This window comes from Pinus tabuliformis, chromosome X (assembly GCF_031772625.1).
Source record: "Pinus tabuliformis cultivar Carrire ecotype Pingquan chromosome X, CPIR1, whole genome shotgun sequence".
Taxonomy (NCBI): domain Eukaryota; kingdom Viridiplantae; phylum Streptophyta; class Pinopsida; order Pinales; family Pinaceae; genus Pinus; species Pinus tabuliformis.
This window is the reverse complement of record NC_142308.1, coordinates 1484004259-1484024219: the sequence shown is the minus strand read 5'-3', so window position 1 is coordinate 1484024219 and position 19961 is coordinate 1484004259. Positions and strand designations below refer to the sequence as shown.

The 19961-nt window shown below is 42.7% G+C and overlaps 2 protein-coding genes across 3 annotated transcripts in view; both read right to left on the bottom strand.

Moving 5' to 3' along the window:
• LOC149145621 (LEC14B homolog) overlaps positions 1-18510 on the bottom strand; it is a 308684-nt gene extending 290174 nt beyond the window's left edge. Inside the window, exon 1 of one of the 2 annotated variants that reach the window (XM_089453362.1) lies at positions 18366-18510. The gene's annotated coding sequence lies outside the window, so the exon portion shown is untranslated. Of the gene's footprint in view, positions 1-17934; positions 18037-18365 lie in introns of those variants that run through there. The other variant, XM_089453363.1, reaches the window with a different exon arrangement.
• LOC149145620 (uncharacterized) overlaps positions 1-19961 on the bottom strand; it is a 72284-nt gene that overhangs the window by 17038 nt on the left and 35285 nt on the right. The gene's annotated exons all lie outside the window — the stretch shown is intronic.

The following is a 19961-nucleotide window of genomic DNA, read 5'->3' as shown; positions in this document are numbered from 1 at the left end:
TTCCCCCACAACCCAGCTCCTCAATCCTCCGGGTAAGACTCCCTCCACACAACCCACTCTAATGACTGCACAGTCCTGGTTGATGATGGTGCAGTGCCTTCAACTAGAAACTCTACCTGAGTGCTTGGCTCCTCCTCCTACCATGATATCACTCCTCTGTGATGAAAACTCAATGAGAATGCCTCCAGCAACACTTCACCTCCAAATCCCGACTTTGCAGCTCCACCCAAAACACACAGTGTCTCCCACTGCGTCCCTACTACTCCCATGCGTCCTTGCTGAACCAAGGCAGCGTAATTCTCTACAAAGGGTCTCTCTCTTGGTCTCCAACTGCAAAGGAAAGCCCTCCTAGGGTGGCACTCGAGATCCACCGAAGGAAAGGAATGAGCTTCACTCCTTGGGAAGCTCTGGTGCTAAACAGCAAGTTGTATCTTAGTTGAACAGCCAAAGCAACAATGAATTCTCAATTTGAAAAAAGGCCCCAAAAGTTGCTCCTCTCCTTCTATTTATGATTACTCCCTTGGGCCCTACGTGGGTCCCATCAAATATCTTGACCCCCCAACTTAGGAAAATCAAGCTACCTCCAAGGGGTGCGTATTTTTGGTGGGTGAGTGGCCCCCACAATCCACTAAAGGCATATCAACCCCTTCTTCTCCTAACTTCTTCCATCAAAATGCATTAAGCCAAAAATAACAAAATTGCCAAAATTGTTTTTCCTCTCCTTGGGAGAACAATTAGGAAGGGACATTACAGTCTTCCCCTCCTAGATTTTGCTTGTCCCCAAGCAACTGCAAAACTGGATGCTACAAGATTTGTTCACTTTCCCATGTGGCATCCTCTTCTAGCAAATCCTTCCATTTGATCAAGTATTCCCTGATCACCCTATTTCTCAACCTCCACTCCCGGGTCTCCAACATGGTGTCAGGTGTCAAAACTAAGTGCCCCTCATCATCCAAAGGAGGCAACTCAGTTGTTGTTGTCACATGTTGCCCCAATGCCTTCTTCAGGCATGAGACGTGGAGCACATTGTGAATCTAGCTCTCCATAGGTAGCTCTAACTCATAGGCCACCTCCCCAACCTTCCCGACCACCTTATAAGGCCCATAAAATCAGGGTCGAAGGTTCTCTGCTCCCTTCTGCTTGAGCAAAGATTGCCTGTAGGGTTGCAAACGTAGGTAGACCATGTCTCCTACCTCAAAGTGTCTTTCCACCCTGTGCTTATCAGAATATACCTTTTGTTGATTCTGAGCCACCTGTAAGTTGTTCTTGAGAGCTTGTAGAATCTCTTGGCTCTCTTGAACCCAATCCCTTACCCCTGGGGCCCTGCTATCTCCAAACACCATGTCAAAAAAAGAAAGTGCATCATACCCAAAAAGTGCTCAGAAAGGAGACATACCAATGGACATGTGATAAGTTGTGTTGTAGCAGAACTCCCCGAGGTGTAACCACTTGACCCACGCTCTCTGTTGCCCAATCACGTAGTTGCGCAGGTACCCTTCCAGCCATTTGTTCACAATCTCTATCTGCCCATCGGTTTGGGGGTGATAGCTAGTGTTGGGTGTAAGCTTTGTCCCCACTAGCCAAAACAACTCCTGCCAAAAAGCCCCCATAAATCTGTTGTCCCTGTCACTCACAACGGTCTTGGGGAGACCATGCAACCGGAAAACCTCCCGAAAGAATAACTCAACCACTTGGGAAGTTGAAGATCTAGATGAAATAGCGAAGAAGTGGGCGAACTTGGTCAGTCTGTCGACCACCACATAGATACAATCTTGCCCCTGCGCAGCTGGTAGCCCGGTGATGAAGTCCATGGATACACTCTCCCACTTCCTCTCCGGAATGGGAAGCGGTTGTAGCAAACCAGCTGGGTGGGTCAACTCCACCTTGTTCCTCTGTAGTCCACGCACTCCCTCATGTGCCTCAACACATCTCCCTTGAGCCCTCACCAAGAGAACCTCTCCATGACAGCACGGTATGTCTTGAGGAAGCCTGGGTGCCCTGCTAGGGGGGAATCATGGGCTGCCTGCATGATCCTCTCCCTCAGCTGAGATCCCAGTACCAAATAGATCTGGTCCTTATAGTAAATCACATCATCCATCACCCTGAACCGGTCATCCCTGTGTGTGAAATCCAAAATATCGCAACCCTGCCTGTCCATGGAGTACTCAACCAATAGTTGAGATTCCAATCCTGTGTAACATCCATCAAAGACAGCGTCGCTGGTCTCCTAGAGAGGGCATCGACTACCACATTGTGTTTACCCTTCACATACTCAATCTCAAAATCGTAAGCTTAGAGCTTACTCACCCATTTTTGTTGCCTCTCCTCTAATGACTACTGCTCAAGGAGGAATCGAAGATTGTTGTGATCAGTCTTTCCTTTGAACCAGTTGCCCACTAGATACTGCCTAAATTTGGCTAGTGCATGCATCACTGCTGACATCTCCTTGTCGTACACAGAGTACAACCACTCCATGAGGCAACAGTTTCCTGCTCTAAAACGCAATAGGATGGCCCCCCTATGTCAAAACAGCTCCAACCCCTTCACCGGAGGCATCACACTCCAGCACAAAGGGTCGTGTGAAATCTGGCAAGGCCAAGATTGGGCAGTTGCTAATGACCCTCTTGAGGCGCTCAAAAGCCTCCTCTGCCCCCTGCATCTACTCAAAAGCTCCCCTCTTCATCAAATCCATGAGAGGTGTTGCAAGCTGTGAGAACCCTCTCACAAATCTCCTATAGTACGTGCAAATGCCCAGGAACCCCCTCAACTCCGTCACGTTCCTAGGTGTAGGCCAATCCAGTATAGCCCGAATCTTCTCTTGATGTACCTTCACTCTATCTTCCCCGATCACATGCCCCAGGTACAACATCTCCGTTAGTCCAAACTCACATTTGGACAACTTTGCATACAGTTGCTGCTCCTCAAGTATGCGAAGCACTTCCTCCAAATGTTCAAGGTGCTCCTCCCATGTCCGAATGTAAATGAGTATGTCATCAAAGAAAACCAAGACAAAGCGCCTCAACTGCCCAAGGAACACGTGGTTCATACAACACTGGAAAGTCGCTGGAGCATTGGTTAGCCCAAAGGGCATCACCAAGAACTCAAAATGTCCATAGTGGCAGCGAAAAGCAGTCTTCGGAATGTCCTGCTCCCTCATGTGAATCTGGTGATACCCGAATGCAGATCTATCTTAGAGAAGTATTTAGCTCCCCTAAGCTCGTCCATCAACTCATCGATGCGTGGAATGGGATATATGTTCTTCAAGGTCTTCTTATTGAGAGCCCAATAGTCAATACACATGCGCAGCATCCCATCTTTCTTCTTCACCAACACCACGGAAGAAGCAAATGGACTCGAGCTAGGCCTGATGTGTCCCAATCTCAACAACTCCTGAATGGCCCGCTCTATCTCATCCTTATAGGCCTTTGGGTGCCTATAAGGGGTGGTGATGACTGCATTCACCCCCTCCTCCAGCTCGATGGTGTGCTCAAATCCACGGTTTGGTGGTCTACCTAGTGGAACATCCCCAAAAACCCCCTGATGCCTCTCCAATAAGGCTAGTATGTCTGGATGTGTGGCCTGCGCCCATGTCACCGACTCATAAATCTGCAACTCAACTGCCCACTCCACATCTCCATGTCACAAATGATAAATATGCCTCCATCTGGTGGGCTGAAACAGTCTCAGGGGGACAAGAGTGCATTCCCCTCAGCACTATCGGTTTCCCATCTGGCCCCTTGAACTCCATCTCTAGCTTTTGTCAATCAGTCGTGACCTTCCCCAATGTATACAGCCATTGGACACCCAACACCTCATTGGTATCTGGGACATCAACCACAAAGAAATGGTCAGTGAGTGAGTAGTTCCCCATCTCCAAGGTCAGCCCAGGGACATACTTAGTACACTGCATGGTCCGGTTTCCGAGTACCAAAACTGAGAACCCTTCAAATGTCGTTGTCTGGATGCCCCTACGCTCCACCATCTGGGCATCAATAAAATTGTGGGTGGCCCCACTCTCAACTAGGACTGTGATCCAGGTGGATGTTGGTGGCCACCCACCAACCCATTTGGACCCCCACAACTGTCTCTTTCAGTCTTTTCAGTTTCCTAAATTGTAGCACAGTTTACTATTTTTAGCAGTTTTTCGGGTCCTAAACTTCCGGAGCCGTTTTGAGGCCCTAAACGACGTTTTTTTGGGAATCTGGGGCAACATGGGTCCATGGACCCATGTTGCCTCCCAAAGTGGTAGTACTCGGATAGATCTTTCTAACGAGCTATCGTGCGCGTCAAACAGAGATCGTATGCCAAAGTTACGACCCCGGGAAATTGATGTACCAATTTACCCAAACGGGGCCCACAATTTGGCGTTTCATCTTCTAGGGTTAGGTTTTGGAATGTGAAAGGTTTTCCATTGTTTCTCAACAATAAATAGGCCTTCGAGCCTCATTGTAACACAGTTTGGAACAGTTCAGAGGCATGTAGCCGCCACATCTCTTCTCAGAGATAAGCTACCATCGCCCTAGCTGGTTTCTTTCCATTTCTGTTTGTAAGCATATTTCTGTATTTTACAGTAATGAAATGAAGTATTATTTCCGCTGCATCTCAGTATTTATGGTTATCTCATCTCTGTATTTATGGTTATCTGTATAATTTGTTGCGTTCCTGTTTAAATCCGGATCAGTGGTATCAGAGCAGTCTGCTTTTTCTCTGTTTTTCTTTGCATGTCCCCAACAAGGTCGGGATATAAGGAGTTAGGGCTTGAACTGGTTGAACCTTTGCAAGACCAGCGTCGCAAATCCCGACGGCCTCCCATGGCGGATGAGAAGAAAGACGAGGGGGCAGGAGATCCTATCAAAATCTTGCTCGAAGAAGCACTCGAGCGGCAAAGGAACGCGATGATGGATAGCTTTGCGCAGATTCTTCAGCGGCTACCCAGAGGCGACGCATCAGCTTCCAACAGCGACTCTGGAAATGCCTCACCCTTCAAGGTACAAGTTAATTTTGAAATCCCCATATTCGAGGGTCAAATAGACGCAGATGCCGTAGATAAATGGTTAAATCTGCTAGATGGGTATTTTTCTGTTCATGAATTTTCAAATCGGGAAAAGATTGTTTTCGCTCTTCTCAAAGCAGCCCCCCACGTCAAGGACTGGTGGGAAACCTACTGCGAGCAAAAGGATGAAAGTACAGGCTCACTATTTTCAGCCGCACCCACTTGGAATGACTTCCGGGATGCCATCAAGGAGCAGTACTACCCTGTCGGAACCTATGAGGACAAATACATCAAATGGACCACACTGCGGCAAGGATGAGACCAAGATGTGCCGGAGTTCACAAACATTTTTCATACCCTTCGCACACAGTTGGGTATCAAAGATTCTGAGCTGCATCTGGTACTCAAATACCATGGCTGCCTGCACAAATACATCCAGGAAGAGATGGTGTTCTTGAACATCTCCTCACTCGGCACAGCATACTGATACGCTGTCAAAATCGAGCAAAAGTTCAAACAGAAGAAGCGAGACTTTGGATCTGCAAATCCGAAGCCCAAAGGACAAAGCCAAGGCGGGGTGACCCAAGACAACCCGTCGAAACCGCAAGAAAAGAACAACACCATGAAGCCAAAGAAGGACACAGGTAAGTGGTGTGAGTTCCACAAGAGTCCCACTCATAACACAAGTGAGTGTCGGACCAAGCAGTCGCTGGTGGCTGAGTTGAAGGCTTCCGAATCAGATGCATGTTCCGACCCTGAGCCAGAACCTGACAAGGGGAATGGCAAAGGGAAGCAGATCATTGATGCGGATCCCAGCGCCACTGTTGCCACCGCCAAGATCAAGAAAAATGAGCCCGAAGATCTAGAGGAGGGGGAGCGTCTTTTCCACTCACAGATGTGGGTGAAGGGTTCACCGCTGCGATTCATTGTCGACAGTGGTAGCCAAAAGAACCTTGTTTCAGCAGAGGTTGTGAAGCGGTTGGGCCTACCGACTACACCGCACCCGCAGCCGTACAGTGTCGGGTGGCTTCACGAAGGACGAGATCTGAAAGTTCGCCAACAGTGCCGCCTTCCCTACAGCATCAAACCCTTCACAGACGAGGTATTGTGTGATGTTACACCTCTGGATGTTTGTGATGTATTATTAGGCCAGCCATACTTGTGGAGGCGACATGCTGTGTATGAGTCAAGACCTCGTGCTGTTATTATTTCTTTGAATGATTCATTATACAGGATACCGGAGGTAGCCCCACCTACCGCCACATCTTTGATCACTACCAAAAAAGGCAGCAAGCTCATATCACAGACCAGGAAATTCATCTGTCTGGTTCACTCCCAAAATAAGGGGAAGATCGTTGCTACATCCATGACCCCTGCAAAGGGTTCCTCCATGCAGCAGCAGCAACAAAGGGATACGGTCATGACAAAACACAGGAACAACTTCTCCTCACCCACATGGGTACCACACAAGTTTCAGGTGGGCAACAAAGTCTGGTTGCATCGACAGAAAGAACGCCTTACCAGAACCCATCAGAAGCTCAGACCACTCCGACATGGTCCTTACAACAGTACCAAGGCTGTGGGGAACAATGCTTTGAAGCACAGCATTCCTCCATTCCTTCGCTTGCACCGAGTATTCAATGTGGACCATCGTCGACCACGCTTTCCACCATTTCTGGACACATCAGAGATTGCATAACAGCTCACCAGAGAACCAACTCAGCAGAAGCTTCCTCATCTCAGGGAGGAACTCAACGCAATGGGGACCATTGCTTCCTAAGGGGGGAGGAATGATCCAGGTGGATGTTGGTGGCCACCCACCAACCCATTTGGACCCCCACAACTGTCTCTTTCAGTCTTTTCAGTTTCCTAAATTGTAGCACAGTTTACTATTTTTAGCAGTTTTTCGGGTCCTAAACTTCCGGAGCCGTTTTGAGGCCCTAAACGACGTTTTTTTGGGAATCTGGGGCAACATGGGTCCATGGACCCATGTTGCCTCCCAAAGTGGTAGTACTCGGATAGATCTTTCTAACGAGCTATCGTGTGCGTCAAACAGAGATCGTATGCCAAAGTTACGACCCCGGGAAATTGATGTACCAATTTACCCAAACGGGGCCCACAATTTGGCGTTTCATCTTCTAGGGTTAGGTTTTGGAATGTGAAGGGTTTTCCATTGTTTCTCAACAATAAATAGGCCTTCGAGCCTCATTGTAACACAGTTTGGAACAGTTCAGAGGCATGTAGCCGCCACATCTCTTCTCAGAGATAAGCTACCATCGCCCTAGCTGGTTTCTTTCCATTTCTGTTTGTAAGCATATTTCTGTATTTTACAGTAATGAAATGAAGTATTATTTCCGCTGCATCTCAGTATTTATGGTTATCTCTATAATTTGTTGCGTTCCTGTTTAAATCCGGATCAGACTGACACACGCTGACCCTGTACAGTCCCCCTAATCCTAAGTGTCCCCCGGTTGGGCAAACGACCCTCCTCTAGGTGTTGATGGTGGTGGCCCTCCTGATGATGGTCCTCCCTCATCTCTCGGCTCCTCTACTACCTCGACCTCCTCCTCTTCAGGCTTGCTATCTGAGAACACCTCAATGAAATGGGCCTTGCCCTTGGTGCACTTGTGTCCCGGTGCCCAAGGTTCCTGGCAAGTGAAACACAACCTCCTCCTCTTGAGGTCCCTCAGGGTGTCATCATCCAACTAGCTACATCCTCCATCTCTCTGTGGTGGCCTCGCATCTCTATTCCCCTATGGGGCTATGGGTCTCGTGGGAACAAAGGCCCAGTTCTTGGGCACTACATCAATCATGTCCCGAGTCCTAGAAATAGCATCCTATAGTGATGTGGGCTTGTAGGCCCTCACCCAGCCACGTAGAGACTCAGCAAGCGCCTCCACAAACAACATGATCAGTCGTGCCTCTGAAATATTAGTCACCATCACTACGAGTCTCTGGAACTTCGTAATGTAGGCCTCTGTGCAGTCTGTCTCAAGTGGGCCAGCTCTCTGAAGAGTAGCTCCAGATCCTTCCTCTCAAATCTCTCCAACAATCTCCTAGTGAACTTTGTATAAGTGGTGATGTGAAGGTGCCCCAACATGATCAGTCCATGGTACCACCACTCCTGTGCATCCCCTTCCAAGTGAAGGGTGGCGAAACGTATGGCATCAGCTTCCCTCATGGGATTCAAGTGAAGATATGTATCAAGTTTTTGGATCCATGCCCTGCGTTGAGCTCTTTACTGACCCAACGAAGTTCAGAAGTGTGACCTTCCCCGCTAGCTTTTGCACATCTTTATTGGATGCTCCTCCCCTATAGTGGCCTCCAGCCCCAGTAGTGCGCCTCTCCTTGAGGTGGATGTACTCTCCAAAGGACATCACCCTCTTGATCCGGCCATCCAACCCCTCATACTCATCAATGCCTGATGCAACAAAATTTACCAATTCCACAACCATGTTCGGCTCTCTCTCTGGCTCGGGCTCCTCCATGAAATGAGGCATTGTGGGGTAGCTAGCTTGCCCACGTTGTGGGTGTGTGGAAGTTGATAGGTACGACTGCCTCCTCCCGCTCTGGAACCCCCGTCACCTTGAGGTTCTCCCTCCGGTCTTCCACCCATTTGCAGGCCCATCACCTGTTGCATCATGTCCATCATCAGCTGCCCTTGCCTCATCATCTGTTGGTTTGTCCTCAGCAACTCTTCTAAGACTTGGTTCGTGTTCCTCTACCTAGGCTGCTCATTCTCTTCTTGGTTGTCCATCCTGCCTCTGATATTTTCCACTTCAGCGTCTGAAAAATGGGCCTCGACCCCTGCCTCTGCCTCTACCACAACCTCTTTGAAAAACCAATCCTTGGTATCTTGGTGGCATCACTTGCTCTTGTTCCTCACCCTGGCCAAGAACATGCTCCGATACCACAATAAATTCCTAATGGAAAATTTGCAGTGATAACAAAGACATGTAATAAATTTCAAAAACAAAATGTGCTCAGCGATTAATACATGGACAGAAATTTCTCATCAAACACCCCAACTGGCTCATTTTCATTAATAAATATGCTGCAGTACAATAGAAGATAGATGAGGTGCACCTGGGCTTGCACAAGGCAAGCTACAAGCCTCAGGTGATCAACACAAAAGTGCCCAGCTGTTGTAGAATTGCAGCTCTCCAGGAAGCTGCGCTGTCCCTCCAAATCTACATTGTTGGTTGACTTCGAACTCTATTTCCCCCCCTCAAAATAACCTAGAAATTTTTGCAAATTTAGGAGTGTACTCCTTGCCAAAAACCCAAAAAACCCCAGAAAGGGTTTTCCTTGGTTTTGATCCACCAATTTCAACCTCCTAGAGCTTAGCCCTCCTCCAACACTAGAATTCTGCACCTGTAGCTGTAATTGCTATCTTTTGGTCCCAAAATGCCAAGAATCCTCCCAAATCAGCCTCCCAACAATTCCCCCCACAACCCAGCTCATCAATCCACCAGGTAAGACTCCCTCCACACAACCCACTCTAATGACTGCACAGTCCTGGGTGATGATAGCGTGGTCCCTTCAACCAGAAGACCTGAGTGCTTGGCTCCTCCTCCTGTTGTGATATCGCTCCTCTGTGATGAAAACACAATGAGAATGCCTCCAACAACACTTCACCTCCAAATCCCGACTCTACAGCTCCACCCAAACACGCAATCTCTCCCACTACGTCCCTGTTGCTCCCACTACGTCCTTGTTGAACCAAGGCAGCGTAATTCTCTGCAAGGGGTCTCCAACTACAAAGGAAAGCCCTCCTAGGGTGGCACTCGAGGTCCACCGAAGCAAAGGGATGAGCTTCACTCCTTGGGAAGCTCTGATGCTAAACAGCGTGTTGTAACTTAGTTGAACAACCAAAGCAACAATGAATTGTCAATTTGACAAAAGGCCCCAAATGTTGCTCCTCTTCTTCTATTTATGCTTGCTCCCTTGGGCCCCATGTGGGTCCCATCAAATATTTCAACCCCCCAACTTGGGAAAATCGAGCTACCTCCAAGGGGTGCGTATTTTTGGTGGGTGAGTGACCCCCACAATCCACTAAAGGCATATCGACCCCTTTTTCTCCTAAGTTCTTCCATCAAAATGCATTAAGCCAAAAATAACAAAATTGCCAAAATAGTTTTTCCTATCCTTGGGAGAACAATTAGGAAGGGACATTATATAATAGCCTCATACTTTATAAGGGCGTCTGAAATAATGGACCAACTACAAGAGTTGGGAGAAATAATGTCTGGCAAGGAAATGACTACCATAGTGCTCAATGCACTACCAGAAGAATGGGGCAACTTCACATCAAGCATCTATGGGAAGAAGGAAGCCACTCCATTCAATGAACTATGGTCATTGTGCAAAATCGAAGAAACAAGGTTGAAGGCAAAAATCGATGTACAATCAAGCAAGCAAGCTCAAGCATTTGTTGACATGGCTACAAGAAAAGGAAAGTTTGGGAAGCTTGGTCCTCGAAAATTAAAAAAAAAAACAACAACAACAAACAAACAAAACAAACAAACATGTCAAAGGTTCAATGCTATGGTTATCATGAATATGGGCACTACAAGAGAGATTGTCCAAAGCTCAAGAAGGACAACAACAAAAGAGGAAGGAAAGAAGCCCATATCACTGAAGAAGTGGAAGAAGCTGAAAAGTAAAAATCCAAGGACGAGGAAGTAAAAGATCTCTACTATGATTGAGATAGTCTTCCTCACCTAGTTCTTTTCAAGTCTTTGTTTCAATTTTTCTGTTGTAAAGTATAACTATCATGGTAGGAATCATTAGAAGCATGATAGGATGCATCATGGCATCATAGAAGCATACGATTGAAAGCAAGAGCTTGTGACATCATCATAAAGAAGCGTGAAAGATAGCTAAAATAAAAGTCTATAGCAGTCACCTATAGAAGGATGTAGCTCTTGGTAACCTCAATAAAAGCATAGGTAGTACTTACGAAAAGAAGAAAGTCATCTAGTATAAAACTCATCATACATTATTCAAAAGGAGCATTTGCAAGATGAGGATGATCAAGATACTCCGTTGGAATCTTCATTGGAAGGTTCACCTACTGGAAGAAGCAAGTGTCTCGCCAAGAATTCCACCTTGTATGGGATTCATGGGATGATGGTATGATGTCAAAAGAAGTGAAGCAGGTCAAGGTGATTGAAGTTCTTTCAATCAAAGAAGTTGTTGAAGGAAGTCTAGATGACCAAAAGGAAGAGATGAGGTATGTATGCTTGTATTTGATAAAATTGAGTCATGTCATATAGTTGCAGATAGCATGGATAAATGCTCCACCTCATGAGCATGATCAAGAGAAAGGGATCTCCTCCTTTGGAAGGATGAATAAAGGCATGGTTCACATATTGACTAGATGAAATCAACATAATGAGTCCTCATATGTAATACGAGGTGGTTGATAAAAATGAAGGAACTATGAATGGAAGTTCCTGAGAAGCAATATGTGAAGAAAGTAAGGAGAGATCGTGAAAGATGCAACTACTGTCACATAGAAAAAGAAATCAACATCTGATAACTAGAAGGATTGACCGTGACATCTCCATGGAAAAGGTATGAAGACTCCGACGAAGTCTAGAAAGGAAAATAACCCTTGACATTTAATATTTTTGGAGATGTGTCAATATGTATGCAGGATATTGATGTTACAACAAGCAGATGTCATGATGAAAAGACCATCACAAAGGTAATTTTGATTTAATATTCGTTCTTGATTTTAGAACAATATCTAGATGGGCTACCAAAGGAAGAGTCGTAGCTGTCATCTACAACTGATACTCATGTGGTAGGATGAAAGATCCTGAAGGAAACATGATGTGAAGAAGGGAGGAAGGTATGAAGGAAGGCCAGATATGGACTAATGGATCGCTTTCCAATGAAAGGAAGGATGACATGACTAACATAATTCATGCATGAAAGTGATGGTATGGTCGATGCCCTGCAAAGAAGTCCCAAAAGATGTAGGCTCCATAACAGAGAAAAAAAATCCATGACATCGAAAGAGGGAGCCCTACAAGCAACTAGTTATCCCATGATCTCCAACTAGGGAGCTGCTAGAAGCAAGTCCCTGGTTAAGGGGAGGCTTGGTCAAGTCCCTGGTTAAGAGGGAGCTTGGGTACATTCCCTTTTATAGGAGTGGGTACATTCCTTCATAAGAATGGGCATATCCTCCCTGGTTAAGAGGGAGAGATAGACACATCATTCTTGTCTTCACTTGGGAAGAAAGGATGGAGGATTGGGTAAGCATTTGGCATTCGATACTCTTTGAGGATGTGGTAGGGCATCCAAGATAAGAGTAGTAGAGGACCGATATTCTTTAGGGACTGGAAATCCAATATAAGAATGATCCTGGTGGAACATGCTTTGAGAGAACCCGGGTGGGGTATGTTCTAAGAGAAACAATGATGATGGTGTCTATAAATCATTGGTCTCGCCAGAATTGTGCTCTGATCTTATGGAGAGATAGGGTTGTTAGTCAAGGCCTTGCTATGTGACAATGTTGGATGATGTGATGCTAAACAAATGGGTTACCAATCCGACTCTTCTTATGAGAATTCTTCAGATTGAGAATGTCCAAGTACCTTGTATGGATTATACATACGTCCCTAGTTAAGAGGGAGTATTGAAATTTGTAACTAGATTCGGTCTTCATAATGACATGTGTAACAATGATTTTATGTATTTGATGTAATGAGAAAAATAAATTTATTATTATTGATCTTGAGACATGGATTTCATGCTCAACGGAAATTTATTTTAGGTCGAGCTCCCATTGACAGTCACTAAAGTCATTGTCATGTATGAAAAGACCCATTTGGGCATGTTACATATTGTAAGAAAAAATTTATTTCACTCAAAGTCTAGTCAAAGAACTCTCCAAGACCAAGTCATAAAAGCAAAACACAAGTCGGCCTTCTCCAAGCTTCTAGTCGGCCTCAAAACATTATAAGTCGGCCTTCAAAGATGGACATGAAGCCTATATAAAGGAGGGACTCCGCCTCATTCAAAGACACATAACACACTCTCATAAGTTCGATCAAAGAAGAATAGAAGTACAAGCAAGAAGAAAGGCATAAAGGAGAAAAGAGCAATCAAATATTTGGATATGTTTTTAGGGCATCCATTTGCTGTTGGAAGACCAAAGTGCAAACCTCAAGGAAGCCAAAATCGAGCATAAGAAAGACATATTTTTGAAAGTCGGAGTTACAAGAAGAAAAGTCCAAGGAAAGCAAAGAAGAAACTCTCTCTAATCTTCCCTAGTTTGATCACAAGCACGAGAAGTTGCAGGAGGTCGAAAGCTACAAGTAGAAGAGGATGAAATTTTAGTCAAGATTGCAAGTCTGAATTGTTGGTCAGAGGTAAAGTGAAGGCAACTAAAAGGCAAGTTTGATTTGGATTGAGAAAAACAATCCAAAGAGATAAATTGACTTGGTCTTGGAGAGATTCTTGGTCAAGGGTCTAGGTCTTGGAATTCGTCAAATTGAAGATTTTATAAGAAGAAGAATTATGTGGGTTTTCCTCTCAAGATTGGAGAGGTTTTGGCCCTGGCTGATAGCCTATATCTTGTGTCCTTTGTCTCATTGTTCATTATGTTTTGATAGTTGTTTGATGAAGAGAACACTATAATAATCAAGCTAAAGAAGAACCTAATCAAGAAAAATAAAAGGCATTCACAAGCAGTTATCATAAGCTAGAGAAATCACCTATATTGTTGCCCCTAGATTTCTCAACATATTTCTCTTAAGATTTCCGAATATGTAAATTACAATTTATTATGTATGCATGCAAATTATGATTATGCATAAAATAGAGAATAGTGAAATAAAAACTCACAAACCACAATTGACACAAGGTACATTGGGAAACCCTTTCAAGAGAAAACCTAGTTGGAATATGAGGTCGTTTTGCTCTCTTTTTCTGAATAGAGAATGACTGCAAGTACAAAGAAGTAAGGCTTGTGACTTATAAACTACTACAGTGCACAAATCCTCTCTGTGTGCTCTCTCCCTATCCTTCTCGGCTACTCTACGCGTCTATGGAACAAAATGAACTCGAAAAGAATGAAACCCCTTTTCCTCCTAGTGGCCCAGTTATAACACAGCTCGATAGCCTACTAGTGGTTAGGCTTGACTCCTTCAACTCTTAAATAGAGTTACAATATGGACTCTTCTAGAATCTTCTTCATCATAATCACATGGCTAGCCACTTTTCCATGAGTAATGGGAATTGACATGGCATCCTCCAGAATTAAGGTGAACAAAACAGGAAGTTCAACTTCCGAATGGCATAACTTTTGCATACACACTCGATTGAGGCAATTCTTGCATCATTGGAAAAGTCTCTATGTGTAGAATAGAAAAAAGGGCTAAAGCAACAAATTTGTACCCCCAAATAAATGTTGTTTGATGCCTCAAAATGCTCCCATAATGTTTCAAACACCAATTTGCCAAACTTGGTTCCACTGGTAAAAGCGGTCTTGTGAGTTGATTCCTCCACTTTTTCCACTCTAAAAGCATCGAGATGGATGACAAACAATATAATGATATAATCTGGTGAGAATACCTAGCCCAATGAACTAGACCCCAAAGTATGTGTAAGTTGCAATGATCTCGATCTCTACCCCTGGAAACTAGTCAAATGGTAATCAAATAGAGTATGCTTTGACATGTTGATAATCATAACCTCAATTTTACCTAGATTAACCATCAATTGTCAAATAGCACATGAGAAGCTAGATAAAGCATAGATATGTCTCTAACAAAACCTCACAAGATGACGCCAAACAATCCAAATCATGAATAAAAATAAGTAGATATATCAACATGTGAGGTAGGGGACAACCGTAATTGCCATGAATTTGAAGAAAAGACTCCAGCCCATCAATGTAAATCCCAAAGAGAGTCGAAGAGACGGAGCACCCCTACGTAACTTCAACGATGCTCCAAATGAAAACATAAAGGTTGTCTCTAAAATGCCAATGTAGAGAAGCAATTAAAAAAGGTCTCTCTCGAGACCATGTCAAATGCTTTCTGAAAATCCACAGAGTAACAAAAGACTTTTGAAAAGCAATGACAAGCCTCCTCAATAACAGCCCTAAGTGTGAATATTGTTTGTAGTTTGGTACTCTAGGTGGAATCTTGATTATTCTTTGGCCTTGAGGTGCCTTCTATCAAGCTCATCTAAAAGCCATAAATGAAGCACTATAGCATAGAGCTTGGAGAAGGTGTGTCTGATGATGAAGGTTCTATAATTTTTAAAAGATCTAAGCCGGCCCTCAATTTGAAAATGGTGTGGATGATGTGTTGGTACCAAGCCTAGGGAAACCACAATAGACAACATGATTAAACAAATACACAATGTAAGGGTCGAGGAAGTGAATACCATGTTTAAGGAATTCAACTTAAACATGTTCCACATCAATTGCCCTAGTAGCGCTCATGACCCTGACAATTCCCTTGATGTCATCAAAGGAGAAAAGATGGCAAGAGGCGGTCAAAGAGGTGCATCATAAAGGGAGATCATATAAGAGAACATGGACTAGAGAACCAAATTTGGGGGGGGTCATGGTATATGTGGGGAAAAGGTTATGCCAAAAGGTTTTTGGAGAATGGTGGATGGCCTTACAAAGTTCACATCTCTAAAAGAAAAGGAATGCCCAATTTTACAATAGATGAGGTGATGGTAAGATTTCTAGCGATGGGGAAAGCGGGGCGAGTTCATGTGTAAAAGTGAAAGGAATGTGTTTGTGATGTTGTCTGCACTCCTCATCAAAACAATGGTCAAGGGGAAAAAGTCAAGAGTGGGGACACAAGTGCCCTATCAAGTGGAATGGGGGTAAGAATAAAAAATATCCTCACAAATGGTCATGGAAAGAATTTGATATTTGGCTAAGGTTGTCTCAAGGGACAAGAAATGAGGGAGGGGAGGAATCAATTGTTGAAGACGAGTAGTGTAGGATTCACCATACTCCCTATCAATGAAGATAGTGGTGCACATGTCACTAGTGGGGCTAAGAGTGGAGGCAGTCAGATGGGGATAGTAGTATAAGCAGAAACAAAAAAGATAGGATGCCCGCAGTTTTGAAGTTGATCTCTTGAAGGCAAAGTGCATCCTCAAATCTACCATGAAGTGAAACTTGTAACGCCCTACTATGGATGTTGAAGTCACCCAAAAGAATATATTTTTGGATAACGAATTTTATCCGATTTGCCTTTTCTGGACCTTATATAGTTTATTTTGAGCTAGAGAAATGTGCCTCGCTTGGGAGAGAGTTGAGTTAGTCTTATAGTTATCAATGCATCATATAAATTATTCTTAACAAGTTAGGACACAACAACTAAGGATATTCTTGGCAATCTTGTAGTTCACAAATTTATGCAAGGAAAATTCGTATTTTTGGAGTTCAATTCAATTCTATCTTATCTCATCCAGTTCAGTTCTAATCAAGGCAAAATAGGATGCTCCATTTGGGGGCTATTTCGAGTTATCTTATCCACCTCTTTTGCAGTTCTTTTGGAGATAGAAGGGGCACACCACTTTAACTTATTTCAAGCAATCTTCACCACTATTCTTGTCAGGTCTAAGACACCCTATCGTTTGGGTCTTCATGCATCAGTTGCAGTGGTCCCTCGAATTATTTTCCTCTTTTGTCTCTTCTATTCCAAGCCAAGCAAGGTACATCACTTGGCGAGGACTAGTCTATTAATATAGATTCAAAAATTATAGGGGGGCTCCATTACTTTCTGAACTCTGGTATTTCCTTCATTCTTTTCCTCCTCATTTTCCACTCCATTTTCTACTGCACTTACTCTCTGACTTGAAGGTAGCGCATGTTCACCGGGTTTCACGGAGATCCATACTAATGCATGGACGAACTCTCCAGTAATGATTGGATTTAACTGCTTAGAGCTTGTTAGTAACCCTTCTTGGTTTTTTAAGAGAAAATTTGATTCGCTTTTGTTATTGATTGGACATTGTACTCGTATTTTCATTCAGAATAATGGAAATCACATAGTTTGACTGTGCACTAATGTTTACGTGTGCAAAAATTCATCTTCTAAATGCTTTCATAGTTTTCAATTTGGAATTCAATGTGTTGTTTGAATCAACGAGATTTGACATACTCACCTTACTAATTTTCTTCTTTTCTTGACTCCATTTCCCAAAGCAAAGTATCGGAATTGATAAGACCAGCTGTAATATTAGAAATTCACCTTAATTTGTTGATATTAAAGTGAAAATCCGCCATTTATAGGGCACCAAGCTTGCCGTTCTGCAATTAGTTTGGAAAAAACAGGCGGAGAATTTCACGGATTTATGTTTTTTCGAGCCGATTTGACAATTTAAATCATCAATCTGCAATTTAGCTTTTCTGATTTCAAGAAATTAATTCCAGATTGGAAGGAAACACCAAACTTTATCACGGGTTAGCACTTTTTCCCCAAGAATTTAGGCTTCATGCCTTTCAGGCATACACCCTCCGGTTGCCATGAGCCAATCCAGCAGTGAAAGGATCTGTGATTAGTGACAGGGCACACCCTCTAGTGGTTATCCAAACACTCTGGATCACACAAGGGTATTTCCAGGTCATAACAGCTATATCTGCTTATACTTTTGCTCACGGCAGATTCCATGTTAAACTACAATTTCGGAAGATCTTCAAGCTGGGCAAGGGCCATACAGCAGTAACATACCTAATCTATCCATATGAAGAAATCTTGACACAGGGATATTTACCATCACTAGATTGATAATAACACCAACTCGCAAACAAGTTTCCCTCCCTTATGAAACAAGATTGCATTTGCTTTACCTGTAAAATAATGAAAATTGTATTGAACCCATAAAAAAATGAATGCATTGCAGGAGTACAGTTCTCACAACTGGGCAAAGGTAAAGGCACCAGAGTCCAGTACCGATTTGGAAGGTAGAGCGACAGCTTCTGTTCAATATATTTTTTATTTGGCTGAAACTGGGACTCTCGTTGCAATCTCCATTATTAGGCGCTTCCACTGCATAGTCTATTTGTTTAACATTTTACTACTTGATGTGACCACTTCTGGCCACTGGTGCACGGTCATAAATCATTAAAATTAAAAATCAATCTAATGTAAAATTATCAGAAACTTAAGCCCATTTACAATTCTTAGACTATTTGGAGACTAGGGTTTGCCACCTGCTGCCAAAGCCATCCATAATTGGAAAAACACTACCAGAAAAAGGAAAAAAATAGAAAATGATGCAGAACAGCAAAAGGCAATTCTTCCAACAACAAACAGATAACATTAGATACAAATTCATAGCCTCCATCTGCTGATAGCAGATATGGAAGGGAAGGTGTATGTACCTAACGCTGCTCATATTCTTGAAATAAAAACCCCCGTTAGATTCGATCCGCGGACCACAAAACTTTGTGTTGCAACAACAATGATCTATCTAAGCGTGAGAGATTACTTCTGTTATTAATAATAATAATAATAAGCCACAATTTCACTGACGTGGGATTTTGCGTGCGAATTTGAGTTATAAACGGGGAGGTTCGGTGGAACCCAGGTTGCTATCAATCCGATCAATCGGCTCTCGTCACCATGTGTGCCATCGCATGGAAAAATTCACTCTTGAAATTACGACCAGTCATTAAATTATATTTTAATATTAAATATAAAAAATTCTCAACCCAAAATTGTATATGTAACTGAGTATTATTATCGTGTTTGGTACAAGTCTACAGATACGGTCGATATTCTCATGGAAAAAATTTATAATAAATTTCAATTTTAGTATTAAAGTTGTTTGATTTAATACTCGAAAAGAAAATTTATTTGTATTTAATTAATTAAGTTATTTTATATTATTGATAATAAGAAAAATGAGGGTGGAAAGCTTGTTGTTGATTTAAAATCAGTGTAAATTCTTTGTTGTTGATTTAAAATCAACTTACTTGTTGTTGATTTAAAATTAATTTAGATTTATTTTAATTCTGGATCTACCAAGCGTGTAGAGGGATCAAATCTTTTTTCATTTTAAAAGAAATTTGCATCTTAAGGGATCAAATCATTTTTCATTCTAAAAGAAATTTGCATCTTAAGAGATTTGATCCCTCTCGACACTTGAGTTAAGATGGATCTAGGTTGGTTAATTAAAAAATGGTTACTATTTCATTTTTTTTAAATATATTATCATATATCATATGCAAAAAAATATAATTTTAAACATAAGTTGAACTCAGTTTAGCTTACAACTTTTCAAATAATTTATAGATTATACATTACCAACAAATTAATATATTAATATGTGCACAAGATGTTAGATTTTTTTTTGACATAATATGTAGTTGTTTTATGTTTTTTTAATATAAAATATTTTTATAATTGAATAAAACAAATGTGGAAGTTAATTAAATTATTAATTATTAATTATATTTTATAAAGTTAAAAAATATTAATATATAATTATTATAGTTCTTTTGAAGAATGCAAAATCAGACAGCAAAAATGGATCCTTCATTTTGACGAGGCTTCTAAGAAAAATCCAGGGGTGGTAGGAGGGGGGGAGGATTTTATATAATCCCATTGGAGTAGTTGAAACCGGATATGCTTGGGGTTTGGGAAGGAAGACAAACAACCAGGCTAAACTCTATGGTCTCCTTTAAGACCTTATTATCGTCAAAGACAAAGGCATTAAGGACATCAACATCTTAGGGGACTCACTAATAACAATATTTTATCTCATTAAACCTGGCAGACCAAAAGACAATTCTCTTTCTCAAACCTTAGCCAGAATAAAAAGTTTGGAAAATCTCTTCCATTCTAAGGAATTTTTCCACATACTCAGAAGCAACATCCTAGAAGCAGACAAGGAGGCAAATAAAGCTTGTACATTAGGAGAAGTCGTCTTAGATATTAATGCTCTGAATCTTATTCTTATTCCATAAGGACCTAAG